Raw genomic sequence first — 20,841 nt, 5'->3', positions numbered from 1 at the left:
AACAAATTTAGAAGGCAGAGCAGCAAGGTATACCTGTTTCCATAAGAGATTCTTACTCTCCTTGACCTCGTAAACCCATTGCACCTAATCTCTATGGAAATCTTCATATTGAGACATGTTTTTGGACTTAGATTCATAAGAATTTGGGAATGTTTATCTGATATCTCAACTTCAGAACCACACCAATGTTCAAGAATCATTGATGTGAGAGCACCAATCATGTTGCTCTGAGCACTTCCATCTTCATGAAATACAATATCTCCTGCCTCATCTTTCACAAATTCTTCAGCCATTTTTTCTAAAGTTGTGGGAGAAGACTCCACTTCCCACCACCGCTGAAGAGTGCCAGTAAAACATTGGATCAATGTTTTACAGGCTTCTATTTTAGTTTTTCCCTTCATGCACATTAGTTTGTATTTAGTAAACATCTGGTCAATCATCTGTCTAATTTGGCCAGAACTGAGATTGTCAATATTCCATTCTCTGTGGGAGTCGGGTTGGAATGTCTGAAATTCAGGCATGCGTCCTTTGCCACTAAGATCAGGGGCAGGATATCTGGTAAACTGGCTTGGCAGAGGTTCGTAAACTGGTAAAAGATGAGATCCAGGGGATGCTTCAGGTTTGTCAGGAGTTTCTTTAGGAAACAAGTGAGGAAATCTATCAACAGATTTTGTTTGTATAGAGATAGGATGTCAGAAAAGCATAGATGAGGGAATATCTTTGTCTGTGGAAGAAATGGATAATCTTTCAAATTTGGAAATCAACTCTTTAATTTTGTCTTGTGTCTGATGTAGACCTAGACTGACTCCTTTTTCAATATCATCATACTAACCTTTGAGTTGATCAGACAAAGATGTTGTGGCTCTAGTGCTTTCTCGGACAAAACCTTCAAGAGTGGAAACAGAAAATTGAAATTCATTCAAATTTTTATTCACAGTATTCACAGAGACTTGTAGAGACTCAATTTTCTCTTTCTGTGCAAAATGAGTTGAGGCATGTACAGAGAGACCTTTGAGGGTAGTATTTGTCCAATTTAACTGCTCATTGACTTTTTGGATTCTGCCATCTATGCCTGAGACAGAGTCATCTTTCAGAACTAAAGGGGTGGCTTTGGCAATATTTTCCTTTTCTCCCAACACAATGCTTTTATATGGTGGAAAGACTAATGAAGATTTGATCTGCAAACCATCTAAGGCTATCCATTGGTGCTTTGTAGTGATTTCTACAAAAAGCATTTGTATTTCTGTACTGGTCTGTAGTTTCTTCCATTCATAGAAATAAATCAAAGAATTTGTAAGATTCATGTAATATTTCCAGGCCAATGAAACATTTTGTTTTTCCTCCGTGGATATAGAACTCTTTTAAACACCGTGAATAAACACTAAGAATATCCTAGGTGCACTTTGCCTCTAGTGTTTATCCCTTAGCCTTAGTCGAATTTGAAATACTTATGGTTGATTAAACAAAAAGCATGCCTTCAAACAATAAAAAATATGCTTTGAAGTATAATTAGTTGGTGTTTTAGACATGAAAATAAAATTTAATATGGTGGATGCATATTTTTAAAAAATTATTTACTTGGGTTGTTAAGAAATTTTTATTAGTAAAGCAATTGATACCAAAAGCATGCCTTCAAAAAATAAACAATATCCTTTGAAGTATAATTAGTTGGTGTTTTAGATATGAGAATAAAATTTTATAGTATAATGGATGCATATTTTTTAAAAACTATTCACATTTTCTTTTGGTGGTTAAGAAATATTTGTCAATAAAGTAAGTTTTATATATATATTTGGTTGAGAAATTGTGACTTAGGGGTATTTAAGTTGTAAAAATTATCTAAGGATCACATCTGATTTGGGCCACATCAACTCCTAACATGGTTATATTTTTACCCACATAGTTTCAAACCAATGACCTTCAGTTTCTTAATAATACACCCCATAATATAATATAAATATATAATATATAATATATAAATATAAATATAGAATGTATAAATATATATTATATAAATATATAATATACATTTTAATAAATATAATATTAATTAAGTTGTTGCTAAGTGTATAATATTATATATTTTATTATTATTGAATAATGAGATATAGGTTTTGAAATTTTAGAAAACAAATTAATTTTACCAATTTTGTTTGGAATTTTATATATTTACGTCGTAAGGCGTTCCCCTTTGAAATCAACTCCCCCAGTTGCCACCATGTACTTGTCTAAACCATTCGATCGGATGTTAGATGATTGAAAAGTTCTAGACCCTTGGATTAATAGTTAGGATAAGAAAAAACCTAATAGTTAGTTTAGGTTAGTTTCTTATGTTCGTTTCGCACCATTTTTCCTGCTGCACAAAATTGCCTCAAATATTGCTATTAATTCTAAGCCCCAGATTGGTCTTTCATTCTCAAATTCAAGAGCTGTTGAGATTAAGAATATTGTTCCATTCCAGATGAATAACAATGATATCACCTGAATTAAGAGGCCTCTCCTGCTAGGGAGAAAATTGTTTTCCAAGTCGGAGCCTCAAGGAGATGGTCCAGTTGTTAAATGAAGCATTGGAAGGTAATATTTCTGCTAATATTTAGGTTTCTTATTTTTCTTTTTAGCAGTCTGGTGTTTTGATTTCATCAAATTTTTTGACATTGATATGCACACAGGCCCGAATTGAAGAATTTGGATCCTTTCCTTATGTTGGATGAATTTCCAGGTTAGTTTTTTTATTTGACGAATTTGCAATTAATTGAATCCAATTCTCTTAGCAAGAAGATGATGAGATTCGAACTCTTTCCCTTCTTGTGTAAGAAATTCCTTTGAGATTTCTTGAGCTACAGTTGGGTTACGATAGAGACGATGGGTCTTGATCAAATCAGAACATAAGTTGTTGATTTTGAGTTGAATTTTTGTCATTTTTCTAATGTGGTTTGTCAAGAGAACTATTTGTTTAATGGTAAATTTCATTTGGCTTGCAATTTCTCCTCTTGCTAGCTTTCTAGACCATCCTCACAGAGGTACAATCTTTTTCCTATTTAAAAACTCAATAACACTTTGATTTTTCCATTGGGTGTGTGTAGTATCTTATGGAAGACTAGGTCCTTTTTGTCCTTCCTTTTGTTGTTCAGGTTTTGAGACTGTCACATACATGCTCAAGGTAAACGCATCTTACATAAGCTTCATCTGCCAATACTTGGGCCTTTCATGGATTCAAATGCTTATTTACATAGAAAATTTTAGGGGCGAATGTTCGCCCTTTGGCGAAATTAAGGGGTTTTAAATTTTTAGTGGGCGAATATTTTGTATCATAGTACATTTTTACAAATCACCTCAAATAGCCCACCTTATTTTAAGGGAGAGGGTAAAAAAGGTAAATTTAGCCCTTGAAATTAGGAGTTACAACCTTCCATTTGCCCATTTTCAAGAATAGATTTTGTTTAAGTGAATCCATTCGCCCATTTTCAAGAATAGGTTTTATTTAAGTGAATCCTATGGGCCAAATACCATATTTATAAAAGAGGTATGGTAAATTAATAAAAATATAAATAAATGAGAGGTATGGTAAATAAATAAAACATTTTTTATATTTACTCCATAAGTCACCTTATATACATGCAAGGGTGTAAACAAATAAAAATATAAGTAAAGTGGAGGTATGGTAAATAAATAAAACGTCTTTTTATACTTACTCAAAAGGCATGGTAAATAAATAAAAATATAAATAAACTAGATGTATGGTAAATAAATAAAACCTCTTTTTATATTTAGTCCATAACCCTCATTCTATTTATGAAGGCTCAAGAAAGAGGTTTTATTTAAGTGAATCCTATGGGCCAAATACCATATTTGTAAAATAGGTATGGTAAATTATTAAAAATATAAATAAACGAGAGGTATGGTAAACAAATAAAACATTTTTTTATATTTACTCCATAAGTCACCTTATATTTATGAACACTCAAAAAATGCGTTATATTTAGGTGAAACCTATGGGAAAAATACTTTGGGACAAATACCATGGACTAGATTGTTATTAATACCATGCAAAAAAACATTAGTAACCCTACTATTAGTATTAATAAAAATAAAAATGGCACATGGTATTGACCCATGGTATTCACCAAAATGGCACATGGTATTGACCCATGGTATTGACCTGGAATGTAGCCTATTTAAATGGGCGAATTAAACCAGCATAGATCCATCTTTACTCTGGATCTACTAACCCTTGAGAGGTATCAAATATCATGATATGCAAACTAGCATAGAGTGAAAAAATATTTGATCCCTCTCAGGGCTGGATCAAGAGTAAAAATCGATGTTGTAATTTAATGTATGTTAAACATTTTAGCTTGGTTAAAATAAAAAATAAAATAAAAATGAACTATTAATTTTATTAATTTTTATAAATTACTAATAGTAACTTTTAAGCTCCAGGTTTATAATAACCCATGGTATTGACCCATGGTAATACCAAGATCTTACAAGATTTTATAATTGAGTAAAATATTCGCCATGGCTGGTGAGAGATTCGCCAAAAAACTATATATACATATTATATTATTGATAAAATCGCCTTCCATTTTTCCTATATACGATGGAGATTCGCCCATTTATTATATATATAAATTTAGGGGGGGCTCTTAAAATTTTCCCTACTTATTTATCACACATGGATATATCTTCTTCTGTCTGTTTTGGAAGAGGAAATGGTTTCCTTATGCGTTGAGTAGATGGGGCAAACACAGATAGGGCAAGCACCAATACATTTTGTTGGTGACTGGATTATTTAAATAATCATGTTTACTATAGTATTGTGCTTAAATTTCGTGATGGGAAAGGACTTTATAACATCACAGTTGACTAAAACTAGTTCCTCTTAGAATGTTTGATGGTTTGTGTGGGGGCTTTACCCCGTTATTTGTTTATTTGGGTGCCAACTTTGTCAAATAACTTACAGGAGATGCTTTGTCTACAAGGAGATTTTACACATCAAGATTTTGCAGGACACAAGGGTACCATCAAGGTTGGTGATCTACAGGTTGGACAATTTTTAATCTCTTGTGGTTTTGATGAACTTTCCTTTAAGGTCAACAAGGATTGATTTGAGCAGTGAGTATTAGACCTAGGTCATTGGAGTTAGTAATAACATTATGAGTAAAAATTTATTGGGTTGTGCAGTGGATGATATCTAGAAGAGGCATATTCCAATGTGAAATTAATGGGGCAAGCACCAATACATTTTGTTGGTGATTGGATTATCTCAATAATCATGATTTATGTCGTGCTCTGCTTAAATTTGTTGATGGGAAGGGACTTCATAACATCAAGTTGATTAAAACCAGTTCCAATTAGAATGTTTTATGGTTTGTGTGGGGGCTTTATTTTAGAGTCAACTTTCTCAAATAACTTAGAGGATAATTTATTTAAGATAATTTATTTCTAATTCGGTTACCGACTGACAAGGCATTGGTTTTCTATATAGGATTGAACCTGCATATCAAGAATTGGAAGGTAAAGACATACCAAAGGTTGAGAAACATGGTGTTATAGAAGTTGCTATAGATGGCGAATATTTGGGCATTAAGTCCCCTTTATACACCTGAACTCCAACGATGTTCTTGGATTTCACAATGAAGCCAGGAGTTTTTCTTCATAAACCTGTTCCAGAGAGTTTGAATGCAGTTGTCTATGTTTTAGAAGGCGAGGCAATTTACAATATGAAGAGGTATAGTCCACTATGAAATGCATGGGGAAAGCACCAATGCATTTGTTTGGTGACGGGATTATTTCAATAATCATGCTTACTGTCGTGCTCTGCTTAAATTTATTGATGGGAAGGGACTTTACAACATCGCAGTTGACTAGAAACAGTTCCATTTAGAATGTTTGATGGTTTGTGCGGGGAAATGAACTCGTTATTTTTTTATTTGAGAGCCAACTTTGTCAAATAACTTACAGGATAATTTATTTCTAATTTAGTTACTAACTTACAAGGCATTGGTTTTTTGTATAGGATTGAACTTGCATATCAAGAATTAGAAGGTAAAGACATAGAAAAGGTTGAGAAAGCTGGTGTTAGAGAAATTGCTATAGTTAGATAAGCTTTGGGCATTAAGTCCCCTGTATACACCCGAACTCCAACAATGTTCTTGGATTTCACAATGAAGCTAGGAGTTGTTCTTCATCAACCTGTTCCAGAGGGTTGGAATGCATTTGTCTATGTTTTAGAAGGCGAGGCAATTTTTTGGAGATCTTAGTTCATCAACTATTGGTGCTCACCACACTGTTCAATTGAGCTCTGGCAATGGATTGAGTGTTTGGAACAAGTCAAATATTCCTTGCAGATTCGTCCTAATTGGGGGGCAGCCACTGAATGAACCAGTCATTCAATATGGTCCCTTTGTTATGAACAATAAATAGGAAATAATTCAGGCTATTGAAGATTATCAGCATTCCATAAATGGATTTGAGAGAGTTGTTGGCTGGCGTTCTGATCCTGTTGGGCTTAGTGATGTTGAATAGAGAGCATATTGAATTCAAAACTATGATACCAAAATTATTGTTGCTGACAAGCCTTCCAGAGGATCAGATATAATGCTTTAGAAGTACATTCACAAAGTTGTTTCCCTATATTTTTTGTCTCAGTTTGTTTCTTGTTGAATTCTTTCATTACTTTTTTAACCAGAATCAAATATTCTGCATTGTTTGTTATCAAGTTATTCTAATAGTAAATTGTTTCATTTTGCGTCATTTAGTAAAATGATCTTGGAAATTTGTATTTGTTTCATTCTTAATGGAAATTCTTCCTTTTTGTATTTGTTCTCTTCTGTTGATTGATTGTCTAGACTCAAGTGTAGGTAATGAAATTCCTTTGATAAGATCTTTGTCGGCTTTATTCTAAATTTTCATATGCTCTTTTGGTAGGTGACTTGATATTCAAGACTTTGTCTAGGCATCTATACCTAGCTTATGCTCCTTTAATTTTTGGGATTGAAAAACCAACTTGTAATGATTGAAAAACTTGTTTTCAATCTCTTCTTTCGAAAGTCAACCATTTTATCATGGTTTTAAGTGCTAAAATCTCCCTTGGTGTCCTTAGTTTCCAAGGCTATGAAAAATATTTAGCTGGTCAACCTTTATTGTTCACTGAGTGCATGCAAGCTTTGAGCTGGGCCCCTTTGGCTCAAAAAAATTCATCTGAGAATTTCCTCAGTCTGGTCATCCAAGCCTGTTTTCCAACATCACAACAATTGTTTTGTAGGATTTGGGATATGTATTCCAAGTCATTAATGATCCTACTATGATTTTGATGGACATTGGAAATTTGGTATCTATGGCCTGGGCCTTGGAAAGGTGAGCGGTCAGTAAATGGCATCCCCCTACTAGATGATCCCAATCTCCATCACCCTTCAACCTGTGTAACAAATTCTACTTTTTTTTCACAAGCTATACAACTAAGATTGTTTAGATGTGAAACATTCAAGATACTGTGCATTCTCATTTTCTTGCACATCCCTTCCCAGGACCTGCCTTCCAGAGGATCAGATATCATGCTTTAGAAGTACATTCACAAAGTTGTTTCCCTATATTGTTTTGTTTTACTTTATTTCTTGTTGAATTCTTTCATTACTTTTTTCACCAAAATCAAATATTCCGCATCATTTTCTATCAAGTTATTCTAATAGTAAATTGTCTCATTCTGCATCATTTAGTAAAATGATTTTGGAAATTTATATTTGTTTCATTCTCATTGGACATTATTCCTTTTTGTATTTGTTCTCTTCTGTCGATTTATCATCTAGACTCAGGTGTAGGTAATGAAATGCCTTTGATAAGATCTTGGTCTGCCTTATTCTAAATTTTCATATGCTCTTTTGGTAGGTGACTTGACAATCGAGACTTTTTCTAAGCATCTCTACCTATTTTATGCTCCTTTGTTTTTTGGGATTGAAAAACTAACTTGTAATGACTGAAGAACTTGTTTTCAATCTCTTCTTTAGAAAGTCTACCATTTTATCATTGTTTTAAGTCCAAAAATTTCCTCTGGTGTCCTTAGTTGCCAAAATTATGAAAAAGCTTTAGATGGTCGGTCTTCAATGTTCACTAAGTGAAAGCAAGCTTTGAGCTAGCTTCCTTTGGCTAAAAAAACTTCATCCCAGAATTGCATGAGTTTGTTCATCCAAGCCTGTTTTCCAACATCACAAGGGTTGTTCTGTAGGATTTATGATATGTATTCCAAGTCATTAATGACCCTGCTATGATTTTGATGAACATTGGGAATTTGGCACTTATGGCCCTGTTGACCATTATGTGTCAACGACCCATACCAGTACACCCCCTTTTTTCGTAAAAGCGATAGTGTTGGATTGACGTGTCCATGCCGTTCAACTATCATCATTAGCCTGATCATCGTATTATATTCTAAACCCTTTCTGGATGTGCATAATGTAAATAGTCTCAGCAGATCTGTGTCTTGTATGTAATTACCTAGGTAACCCTACTTTTCTAGTGACGATCTACATTCCGAGAGGTTTTTTGTCTCACCGATCCATTCTCAGATGGTCAACAGAGTTTTCCTTTAGCCTTACCCCAAAGTCGGAATGGATTTTGTCACTGTGATCTTAGGCAAGTCTTAGTGTTCTAAATCGACTCTATGCAAAAGTGATTTGGGAATAATCCTAACTATTTGGTTAGGTTATTTTATTACAAATTGCTTGGTCTGCTGGATTATATTTGTGTCGCAGAAATGGGTAGTTTGTGTGGGTCTTTTGCAAATGGGCTTTCCCCCTTGAGATGTAAAAAATGTGAAAATCATGATGTAAAGTGTCTTGAGGGTTGGGGAAATAATTTATCCCCTCATAGGTTAATTAAATAAATTTTCTGGCCAAAAATTAATTAAAATCCTAAGCCAAAAAATTTAATTAATTCTAGGTCCTAGGTAAATTTAAATTCTCCGAAGGCAAAATTCATCGATCCTTAAAAATTAAATTTTAAGAGGTACAGGGACTAAGGTAATTTAATTATTTTGATAAATTTTAAGCCTTTGATCCTTGGGGTTAAGTCAAAGTCAAAATTTTGAGGAAATTAATTCAAAAATTTAATTTTTGAATTAATTAAAATGCATTTAATTGAAAAATTCAAATTTCCTCAAGAATTTAAAATTTTTACAGATGAGATTAAAAGAAATTTTGATCCTCATCAACGATTGAGATTGCTTTGACAAGGATCACTTGAACTAGCCATTGGAGGATTTATCTTTAAATAGGAATTCATTCATCAGTCAATTCATTTGACCTCTGAGTCATGTGCTAAGCTAAAATCTCTCATGTATTTTTTATTCGGATAATAAAAAAGGACTTTTGGGTTAATTTTCGCTACCGTTACTCTTCATGGAAATATTGTAAAATGTATCGTTTTCATGCGTAAATATTTTTGAGCCATTAATGATAGCTTCTGAAGAGTGATTTGAGTACAGGTATCTTAGTTGTTGGGGTTTAAGTGATAATTTAAATTTTGAATGTAATAGAAGGCATCTCTATTTATCTAAATTTTATTATCATTTTCTCGCTCTATTTTGATGGCTGAATTGAGTTTTTCAGGAAAGTCTTGATTTTTAGATCATTGGGTGTTCAGAGAAGTTTTCAGTTGGACCAGCCAACTCCTGATCCATGTTTTCTGAAGAGCCTAGCTTAATTTGATCCCGGGCTTATCATAATATTTTTACAGATGATGCATGAAGGGTTTTGAGATCAACACCTCCTTTTAACTTTATTTTTTTTTTAATGTGGGAAATTGATAAATCTGTCTATTGAGAGCCTCAGATTATCAAATTTGGTAGCAGAGTTGGACTCACACTCCTCATATATGATAGATCCATTATTGTTGTACATAGATCTATAATTATTTTTGGTTTTCTGACTTCGGTTTTTCCGGGTTTTAGTTTTATCATTGTATATATCGTTTGGGTGTTTTTTTTGTTGCCTTGCAGCTATAGATATGAGGAGGAAATATATGTAGAGTCCAGATCTAGGACCTGGAGGGTAGGATTTGGATATCTGGGCTTCGTTAAAATTATCTTTGTAGGGATATTATCCAAAAAAAAAATTGTGCAGTCCAAGGGTTTAAATTTAAATTTCATCTCAAAATAATTTAAAATTTCTAAGGGTTTCACTGTAAATCTTAAGCAGAGGTATAAGATCTTAATCTGGAAATTCCTCTTTGGTTCTTTAGCTACTTGGGGTTTTCAATTTCTCTCCTCCAGAAAAATTTCGAATTTTTTTTATAGTCACAGCCTTTTGCTGCTGCCTACAACCTATTGTCACTACCCTTGCCACCTTCATGCTACCATCAAACCCTCGCTGCATGCTACCTTAAACCCCTACTGTCATCGATGTCCCCCACTTCTTGGAGTCTCCCCATAGTCAACCTCTTCGACCTGCTATCCTTACAGATTCCCACACCTTGCCTTATTGTTCCTCCTCCCTTTGGCCTACATTTTGATGCTCTCTGCGTGCCCACCTGCATCTCCTTCATCCACTAACAGATCCCTCTCATATGCTGCCCATAGCCTCCGATTTCTTCAACCATATTCTATCTACACGTCCCTTCATCTACTACCCTCCTCTTCCATTTTCTCGCCCTGCAGAAAGCTTTATTCCTTCATGCGGCCTCCTCTACTCCCTCAATGAAACTTGCATCCCCTTGCTGCAGCACCAGCTATCCAAAACTTTTCCTTCATCTGCAAAATAATCCTCCTTTGCTGCCATCAACTTGTGGCTCCTGCAAACCATTGTTGTCCACTGCCACCTCTTCCTTTGCCTCTGTCAAGCCTTTCAACCTGCAAATCCAAGAAAACCTCGCTGCCTGCTACCGAATCCACGGCTCTGTCTCTGCTGTTAGCCTCCTGCTGCAGCAAGTTAATCATCTTTCATGATCGACATTTTTACATGCCAAATATGTCATACTATGCATGTTGCAATGCTCCATATTTGCTACAGATGACCAGAGAAGTATGCATGAAGGTGTGCCAGTTTTAATGCTACTGCTTTGTTCCAGTTTTCATAAGTAATCCATTTTTATCACTTTTTAGTTAAGGGTAGGCCAAACAGCTTAATCTTGGCCTCCCTAGGTTTCATGCATGTTGTAGAATATAGAGAATGAACATCTGTCCAAACAGCTTAATCTTGGCCTCCCTAGGTTTCATGCATGTTGTAGAATATAGAGAATGAACATCTGTCCAAACAGCTTAATCTTGGTAGATTTGTAGTTAGGTAGAGAAACAAGGGCGCTCAACAACTTAATCTGAGCCCCTGGCTGAAATAAGTGTAGAAGTAGATAGGAGCACAAGCAACAAGAAAGAAAGAAAAGCTGGGTATGCTAGTTCAAGTGCACCCAAACCAAAAAGAAGAGAAAATGCTAGGTGAGTAGGTCGGGTAGGTAGCTTTGTGGTTGCAGAATCATGACTTGTGATCCATTTCAGATTTTCAAGTGTCATATCCATTCATATCACAAGTTTGAGGCAGTTTTCCATTTGAAGGACTTCAAGCGAGGCATGTCTAAATTCCCTTTCCTCCTCTGTCCCCAAGTCACTCATTAAATTCCCCTAAAAGAGGTCAAGATCTACTTGATACCTCTTAAATTCATCATTCTCCATATCATTTGCCTTGGTGGAGATCTGCTTCACTCAAGGAATGTTCACACTTCTTCTATCAGTCATTTTCCCGCATTGATAGCCTAAGACATCATTCTTAGCGCTTTTTATCATCACTATCATATTAACTACTAACTTTATTATGTAACTACCTATCTATTTCCCCTTCCCCTACTAAAACTATGTATATAACTCCCCTGGATACTTATCCCTTCCCCTTGGTTGAAAAATAACCATATATATCCTCGGGAATTGCTAAGTTTATCTGAAACTCAGCAAGAACCCTCATTGACCCTCTAACCATCTTCCAAATGCGAAAGGACTCATTCCTTTGCATAGTTTACCTTCATATGTATAAAAATCATCCCTTTGGCCTTGGTTTGCCTTTATAAGCATGAAACCCTCTTTGGCCACTAAACCCTATCAAAACACATCACATTCCTCCTAAATGCCTTTGGACTCCTTCCAAGGCATGAAAGTTGCCAAAAATCATTAAAAACCTTCTACAAATGAAAAAATCCTCGCTTTTTTGGCTATCGGACCCCTTTCGATGCCTTAGAATCCATCTGAAACACCAAAGGCTACCCCTCCGAATTCATTTTTCCTTTGCATTTTAACAAAATGCATTCTCCGATGAGAAAAGAATCTATTTGGTCCCCCTCCGACGCGATATCGCTATCGGGAGGGGGAAGTGGCATATTATAAGCGAAAATGGCTAAGTCTCAAGGCATGGGTTATAATGGGCCGTCGATCGCCAATACAACGACCAAATCTCAGCCGTCTATCGCCCACGCCGATGCAGTGTCCCGGATCATTTCGGTGATCGCCCATTTCGGCGATCACATATATGTCAACCCTCTACCACGCCGATTGCCGAAGTCCCGATATAATCGCAGCCATCCATTTTTGGGCCCTAGATCAACGACCCATATGTAATCGCATCGCTCCCATATGGCTCCGACCAGCGGAGCTAAAAAGTAATAAAGCGCGACATAAATATATTTCGGGTCCGATGGGTTTCGACGTTTTTATGTGGCAGCCCCATGACCCTGCCGATAGCGAAATGCCGACGTAATCTTTGCCGTCCATTGCCATCACCAAATCAGCGGCACATTTTTGTTCGGCGAACACCCCTTATGTTTGGCTCGGATATTCCGGAGCCCAAATATTATAAAGGCGGGTCTTATAAAAGCCATCGGGTCCGTAAGGTCCCCGGGCACAGCGAAAGGAGAGGGCTCCCGACGGGCCGGAGCCGAAAAGTTATAAAGAGTAGTTTTAAGGGATTTCGGGTCCGCATATTGATTTTGTTAAAATCCGCGGATATGAAATCGCCAATGGATCAGACCCGATCTCCATAAAGAAAGGGCATATAAGAATTTCGGGTCCGCGGCATTTCGAAGGTTTTATTTGTTGGGACCAATGGTCTGCCCCGATGTGATTTAGTGTCAGCCATTGGATCGGCCCGCGCCGGATCCAACGGCCAGGATTTAATGATTGCTACAGTGTCCACTTAAGCGCCAAATTTTCACAATTTCGCAGTGTTTTGATAGCATTTTCATATTATGATAAAATGGCCATAACCAATAAGGGAAATCATACATCCTTAAGCCATTTATGATCACTCCAAGCCCGGTTTTGCTCCAGGGGGCTAGTCTCGGCCTCAGCACAGTTGGCAACACTTTTTCCTCCTGTTTGCACCATTTTCCAAAATGTTTAAGGCTAGTTTTGATCGGCCAGAGTGTCGATAGCATTCCAAAGGCCACGGGAACCTTTGCAGCAGTTAATTTTGCATTAAAAGGCAGAAAAGGGGAGATTTGACAATGTAAAGTGTATCAGAGGAAAGAGAAGGCTCAAGTGCATGTCAAAGGGTATCGGGAAAGCCACAGAAAGTATTAGTATTGCGGTTCAAAGTAGATGAAGGCAGAAAGGCCCCAGTAGTTATAGAAAAGAATCATTGAGCTGTAATGGCTCACCAACTCACAGATTTTGGTCATTTAAGGCAACAGGACCACTTGAAGGCAGATTAAAGGATTTCAACGCAGATCTATGACAAGTACAATGGTCCCAATCGCATTTTGGAGCAGCGCTGCTTCCTTAATTACGCAGTTATCACACAGAGGACAGCTCATGGCTCAAGGCACTCTTTCAGTCCATTTTTGAAGCTGCAGGACCATGTGTAGCCCTAAAGAACCATTTTGATGAGGCTGCTCCCTCATGCGCAACTGTTTTAAGTTATTTCATGCATTTATTTCAAGCATAGATTAGGATCAATGACATTGACTGCACAGATCTCTTTTGATCTATTTTTAGAGATATTTTTGAGATATTTTTCCCCCTTGACAGCTGTTCAAGGGAAGTCCATAGCTATTTTTCTTTATATACCACCCTCTGCACAGTTTTAAGGGTTGGTTGGTGGTATGACTCCTCTAGAGACTCGTTCTGTATCTGATATAATTTCTTTAATCAAAGACTGCTAAAAGCTTGGATGATGGACTGTTTGAAGTGTTGTTAATGGTTGAAGAGTGAATGATGGAATTCATGTGCTACTATATGGATCAATAATTGTTTCTCACCTCTGTTATTTCAATTTCATACATGCTCAAGTCACAGAACAAAAGATTGGTTTAGAATTTGCTTAGCTGCACTCTATGCTCAGTGTCTGTGGCTTCTTAATGTTTTCCTCTTGATTTAGGCATAAATATGAATTCCTTTATGGCTCATGTTTGATCTATTTCACATATGAATGACTGTTGTCTAAGAATTCTTAGCTGCTCCTAGATAGAGCTCATTCATCTTCCCTCTGTTAAGCTGAGTGAGAGATTCTTTGTTGCCTCTCAATCCTTAGCCCTCATTCTATCCTTTTAAACTTAAGTGTTGTTTCATGAGTAGCTACCTTGCTCCTCATTCCTCTTGTGACCAAGACAACGCACCAGCAGTCTCACTCCATCACTCCATGCCCAATGGTTTGAAACTTACCACACTATGCATTGCCTCTCTACTTGAAAACATCCTCCTTCCCACCAAACATAAACAAAACCCCTTGAACTCAATAGCTAGCCTAATATCATCTTCAACAAAGCTAAATCATAAAGAGAGAGCCCTCTCTGACTGTAGGTAGGCTAGGACTTGCAGTCCAAATATTGGTTTATGGTTACCTCGGCCGTATCCCTTTAAGGAGCTTTAGGGACAACCTGAGTGATAACATAACGGCGACTCTGCTGGGGACCATCCTCAGATAATTTCACAAATAAAGTTGGAAAGCTCCACTGGGAAAGAACCAGACCTTCAAAAGTTTCTTTCTAACCCATACATTCTTAGAAAATCCCCAAAAAAACAAGCCAGAAGCTGGCTCCTAGGAAGAATTCACGTTATACAAGGTCAAATCCAGACCCAAATCCTACAGCTGCCTTTGAAAATCCGAATTTGATCCAAATAAACCTCACGAAATTAGAGCTAAAGGAGGATTTTTCTGATTCTACTCCTGTGATAGTTCAGCCAAACTGTGGCCCAACCCCTGTCAAAGTTTTATTTCATTCAACCCCTAGTTCCCCTTGTTCTTCATCCACCTCTCAAAGCACTCCTTCCACACCTCCATTCGCTACAAATACTCCCATTACCACTATTATTGCCGTTGTTCCAGTCATTCCATTTATCCCTGTTGTTCCGCTTATACCTGTGAATATGGCTAACAGATATGCACCTTTTCAATTACCTGCTAATCCTGGAGCTATGCCTCAGGATTACCAAACTAAAATCACATATTTTGATGGAACAAGTGCCTGCACAGCCCTTCAACATACAAAGAAAATGCAAGATTACTTTGAAAGCTATGAGATTGACGATGATAGTGTGAGAATGAAGATTTTTGTCCAAAGTTTGACAAGTGATGCCAGGACTTGGTTTAGAGCACTCCCCGCTAATTCCATATAAGACCCAGAAGCCTTATACCAGTCATTTATCAACAAATGGGAGAAAAGGAAAGACCCCTTGCGCATACTAGCTGAATATGATACAATCAAAAGAGGTCCACAAGAAACAGTCTTGGACTATTGTGCAAGGTTCAATAGCGTTTATAATGCTATCCCACAAAACTTAAGGCCCCCACCTGACCTTGCCTTATATAAATTCCCTGATGGATTCGACCCAGATATGGCCTACCAGTTAAAAGAAAGAGCCCTTAACAGCCTTGCAGACATGCAAAACGTGGCTGTCACTGTGGAGGGAAATTTAATTGTCAAAAGAAATAGAGCTAGAACTGAGAGAAGAACCACCTTCAAGGAAGAGCCCTGAGCCTTAGATCAAAAGCTAGATGCTATTATCAATGGCATGCACAGGCTTGGAGATACAGTAGAGAGTGTTGAGAGGAAATCATCATGGGACGGGCAACAAGCTAACACTGTTAGGAACCCGAATTTCAGGAAAAATCAAAATCCAAATGCTGGTAGGTCTAGCCCAGACCATGATACAAGACCTCCTTTTCAAGAAAACTATGCAGAGGCATCCAATCCTAATGAACCCATAGAAGACACTCACATGAACTTAATGGATTTGAAGGGTGAGCAACAAATTTTTCTAACCCAAGAAGACCAAGATGACCATGAGATAAATCAATTTCAGACTAACTCTGGTGAGTCTTTTGACTTTAAACAAGGTTATGATTCAGCTATGTATGAAGTCCATAAACAGTATAATCTGAGGACAAGAACCATAGATGTGCCCGAAAAAGTTAAACCAAAGGAGGGCAAACAACCCAACCAGATTAGAGGCAAGGCTATTATAACAGAAACAGCTGATATAACTATCCCAAACCCGCACCAAGTGACTGTAGAGGACATAACAGACATACAACCTTCTGTTGATCAGCCTTTGCCACCTTCTTCCTCGAAAGAGAACTTGAACAGTGTTCCAAAAATCCCTCTTAAAACTGAAAAACCGCAAGCAATCAATTCCCATAACGTTGATATACGAGAGAAAATCGCTGATAATTCGAATGAAAAAGAAAAAACTGTCGTCATCAACACCAAGACTCCATTGGAAAAGCCATTTAATTTAGAGGCAGAGATTGGAAAACTTAAAATATCCATCCCCCTCCCAGAACTTGCCAAACATGATGTGTATAGGCAACAAATTCAAAGATCACTTCAAATTCTAGAGGTCAAGGATGATGTAAATGTTTTAGATGATACCCCTGAGCTGCTGTTCGGTCCTGAAGTTAATGGAAAATCAACATATGGATATGTTCCAGCTTTTTATGTCAGTTTGCACATTCATGGCAAAGTCTTGCACAATGCTATGTTTGACTTAGGTGCCTCACACAATCTTATGCCCAAAGCTGTAATGGAGAAACTAAACCTTGATGTCACAAGACCCTACAAAGATATATTCTCCTTTGACTCAAGTCAAGTCAAGTGTTTAGGCTTAATCAAAGACTTATGTGTCTCCTTAGTCCAATTTACCAACAAGACAATCCTAATGGACGTGGTGGTTGCTGACATCCCACCAAAATATGGCATGCTCTTGTCAAGATCTTGGGGGGAAAAACTCCAAGGATCTCTCCAATTAGACCTCTCCTATGCCACTATTTCAGTCTTTGGGAAACCAAAGAGACTGTATAGAGAAACACTGATGAAGTATGTGGTAAGTAGTGAGGAAAAGCCCCAGAATTTCCCTATCTATTCAATCCATTCTGATATGGATTCTTTTATTTTGTTTAATGATGAAACAAGTCCTCCAACTGATGATAAGCCTATGGCTTTAGTACAACAAGTGCACATCAACGAAGAATCGGTTGCACATACCCATGAGACTGTTACAACAGCCAATGCAACCAGCACACAATAAAAACCTCCCAAAACACAAGACTCAGGTCTGCCCAGTGCTAAAATGACTGAAAATCTTAATACTAACCACAAGCAAGAAATCACATGGTATTTAGAGTTTGATGGCTCTGTTAACAAGTTAGGAGCAGGGGCAAGAATATGGATTCACAATACACATAACAACCATGCAGAGGTTCATGCTTATAGACTGAATTTCAAATGCACCAACAACATGGCTGAGTATGAGGCACTCCTCTTAGGCCTTAAGCTGCTCAAAGCTTTAGGAGCTGCCAAAGTTTCCATTCTAGGTGACTCAGACCTAGTAATCCAACAAATGAAAGGAAACTTTGTTACCAATGATAGAAGGCTAAGAGCTTATAGGACTGTTGCCACTGCAATACTTGATACATTCACTGAATCCAAGCTTGCTAAGATTTCAAGAAATCATAACATTCATGCTCACAGCGTAGCCACTTTCGCTAGTACATGCAAGCTTCCCTTTGAGCCAAATCTCCATTTCACTGCTCAAATAAAACATAGGCCTGCTGTCCCAAATAACATTAAAGACTGGCAAGTGTTCGAGGATGATGCTCAAATAAACAATTTTCTTACCTTACAACATGAATTTGCAGGCCTAAATAATGATGAGGATACCATGGAGGACCCACAACAACAAGCATTAAACGAAAATCAGCAGGCTGTAAGAGCCAAACAGATCCTGAGACCAACTGTTTTTGACAATGCTAACATTGAAGAGCTGAAACAAATGCACTTGGAGGAAATAGATAAAACAGAGGCCGAAGTCATGGATCTGAAAGATAATTTTCTGCCTGCTGGCCTCACCCCACTAGAAGACATGTTTGACGCCAATGATGTCCCCAGAAAACCAAAATTGCAACCCATAAACACTGAGATAGAAGAACATAACATTGGGACAGCAGAGAACCCGAAAATGATCAAACTGTCCAAAAATTTACCAGCTGATCAAAAGCCCAAGTACGTGGATTTTTTCAAAGAATTCCAAGATGTCTTTGCTTGGAGCTATGAGGATTTAAAATCCTATGATACCTCTGTAATACAACACACAATTCACTTGAAACCGAATCAGAAACCATTTAAACAAAAGATGAGAAGAATAAACCGTGTCCTTCTCCCACTGATTGAGAAAGAAGTAAAGAGGATGTATGAAGCAGGCATCATAGCACCTATCAGATTTTCTGAGTGGGTGTCTAACCTGGTTCCTACAAGAAAAAAGATAGGTGAAATCAGACTTTGTGTAGATCTCAGAAATTTAAACCAAGTCTCCTTCAAAGACCACTATCCTTTGCCAAAAATTGACCACATATTGCAGAGAGTAGTGGGAGCTTCCAGAATCTCTTTGCTAGATGGATTTTCAGGTTTCAACCAAATACTTCTTCACCCAGACGACCAAGACAAAACGGCTTTTACCACACCGTGGGGAACATTTAAATATGTAAAGATGCCATTTGGACTTAAAAATGCTGGTGCTACATTTCAACGGGCAATGGATATCACATTTGCAAAAGAAATACATGACTTCCTAGTTGTTTACTTGGATGACTTAACCCCATTTTCCAAATCTGATGAAGAACACCTCGAACATCTTAGGCAAATTTTCATGACATGCAGGAAATATGGCATTTCCTTGAATCCGAAGAAATCCTTATTTGGCCTTGAAGAAGGCAAATTACTTGGCCACATCATATAAAAGTATGGGATCAGAATTGATCCTGAAAGAATACAGGCCATCCTCCAAATTCCATACCCCAGAAACATAAAAGAGCTACAAGAATTCCTTGGGAAAATCAACTTTTTGAGAAGATTTATTCCAAATCTAGCCAAATTAATAAGAATGCTAAGCAACATGCTCAAGAAGGATGCCAAGGTAAAGTGGTCTCTAGAGGCCAAGCAAGCATTTAATAGTATCAAAACAGCCTTAACCCAAACCCTTGTTCTAACAAGCCCACAGTTTGTCAAAGATTTTATCATTTTCTCATTTTCATCTGATCACACAATAGCCGCTGTCCTGTTGCAAAAGGATGAGCAGGGAGCTGAAAATCCAATCGCCTTTTCAGCCAAGCCTTAAGAGATGCCCCTTTAAAGTACCCAATAATGGAAAAACAAGCCTACGCACTTGTAAAGGCCATAAAGGATTTTAGAGTGTACATACTATATTCACACGCGACTGCCTATGTCCCACATGCTGCTGTTAAAGACATACTGACTCAAGACAGATTAGAAGGCAAAAGAGGCAAGTGGATTGCAAGCATTATCGAATATGACATTGAAATAAAACCAACCAAACTGATAAAGGGACAAGGTTTAGCTAAACTGATGTCCGAAACAAACTTTCAGGCCTTAAACATTAATCAGCTGGACAATGAACCGGAGCTGGCGACTCCACAGATCAGTGACACCTTTTTGCAATCCCCATGATATGCTGATATTTGCTTCGTATTGTTAAACCTATGTGCTCCCCCAAGATTGTCTAGGACCAAGAATATATTTTTAAGAATGAAGGCTTTGAAATTTTTTGTCTTAGATGGTGCATTATTTTGCAAAAATCACGAAGGTATATTTCTTAACTGCTTGATTGTGAATGAAACTAACAATATCATGAAAGAATTCCATGCAGGGGATTGTGGAGGACATCTATACTGGAAGTCCACTGCTGATAAAATTCTAAGGGCTGGTTTCTATTGGCCCACTTTGTTTGCAGATGTAAAGAAGTTTGCCACGTCATTCCACAATTGCCAAATATTTGAGGGCAAGAGAAAGTTGCTCCCTTTGCCTCTTAAACCCATCTCAACCGAGAAGCATTTTCAACAATGGGGTCTTGACTCCATTGGAGAAATCCATCCCTCTTCCTCAGGCCAGCATAAGTGGATCTTAACAGCTACCGACTATTTCACTAAATGGATTGAGGCCATCCCATGTAGGCAAGCCAATGACACCATCATTATCCAATTCCTCGAGTGCAATATCCTTTCTAGATTTGGCTGCCATGAGAAGATCATCACTGACAATGCCGCTGCTTTCAAATCAAAAAATATGATCAATTTTTGCCATAAATTCCATATCACTTTAGGCCATTCCACAGCCTATTACCCTCAAGGTAATGGCTTAGCCAAGTCATCCAACAAAAGCTTGATCAGTATTATCAAGAAGACCTTAGAAGAAAAAAAGAAGAACTGGCATAAAAATCTCACCAATGCCCTATGGGTAGACAGACTTTCAACAAAGAGATCCATTGGAATGAGCCCTTATGAGCTAGTATATGGCATGGAAGCCAGATTTCCATCTTCTTTAGGCATTCCTGTTATCAAGCTGTTGCAGGAGGTTCAA

General features: G+C 37.4%; 2 pseudogenes; both read left to right on the top strand.

Annotated features, from left to right (window-relative positions):
• Window positions 1–20,841, top strand: part of LOC149239652 (pirin-like protein) — a 52,667-nt pseudogene that overhangs the window by 17,880 nt on the left and 13,946 nt on the right.
• LOC149239653 (pirin-like protein) lies at window positions 5,637–6,528 on the top strand (annotated as a pseudogene).

Source organism: Pinus tabuliformis, chromosome 8, assembly GCF_031772625.1.
Source record: "Pinus tabuliformis cultivar Carrire ecotype Pingquan chromosome 8, CPIR1, whole genome shotgun sequence".
NCBI classification, from domain to species: Eukaryota; Viridiplantae; Streptophyta; class Pinopsida; order Pinales; family Pinaceae; genus Pinus; species Pinus tabuliformis.
The sequence above is the reverse complement of the archived record's forward strand: the minus strand, read 5'-3'. Positions and strand labels throughout refer to the sequence as shown.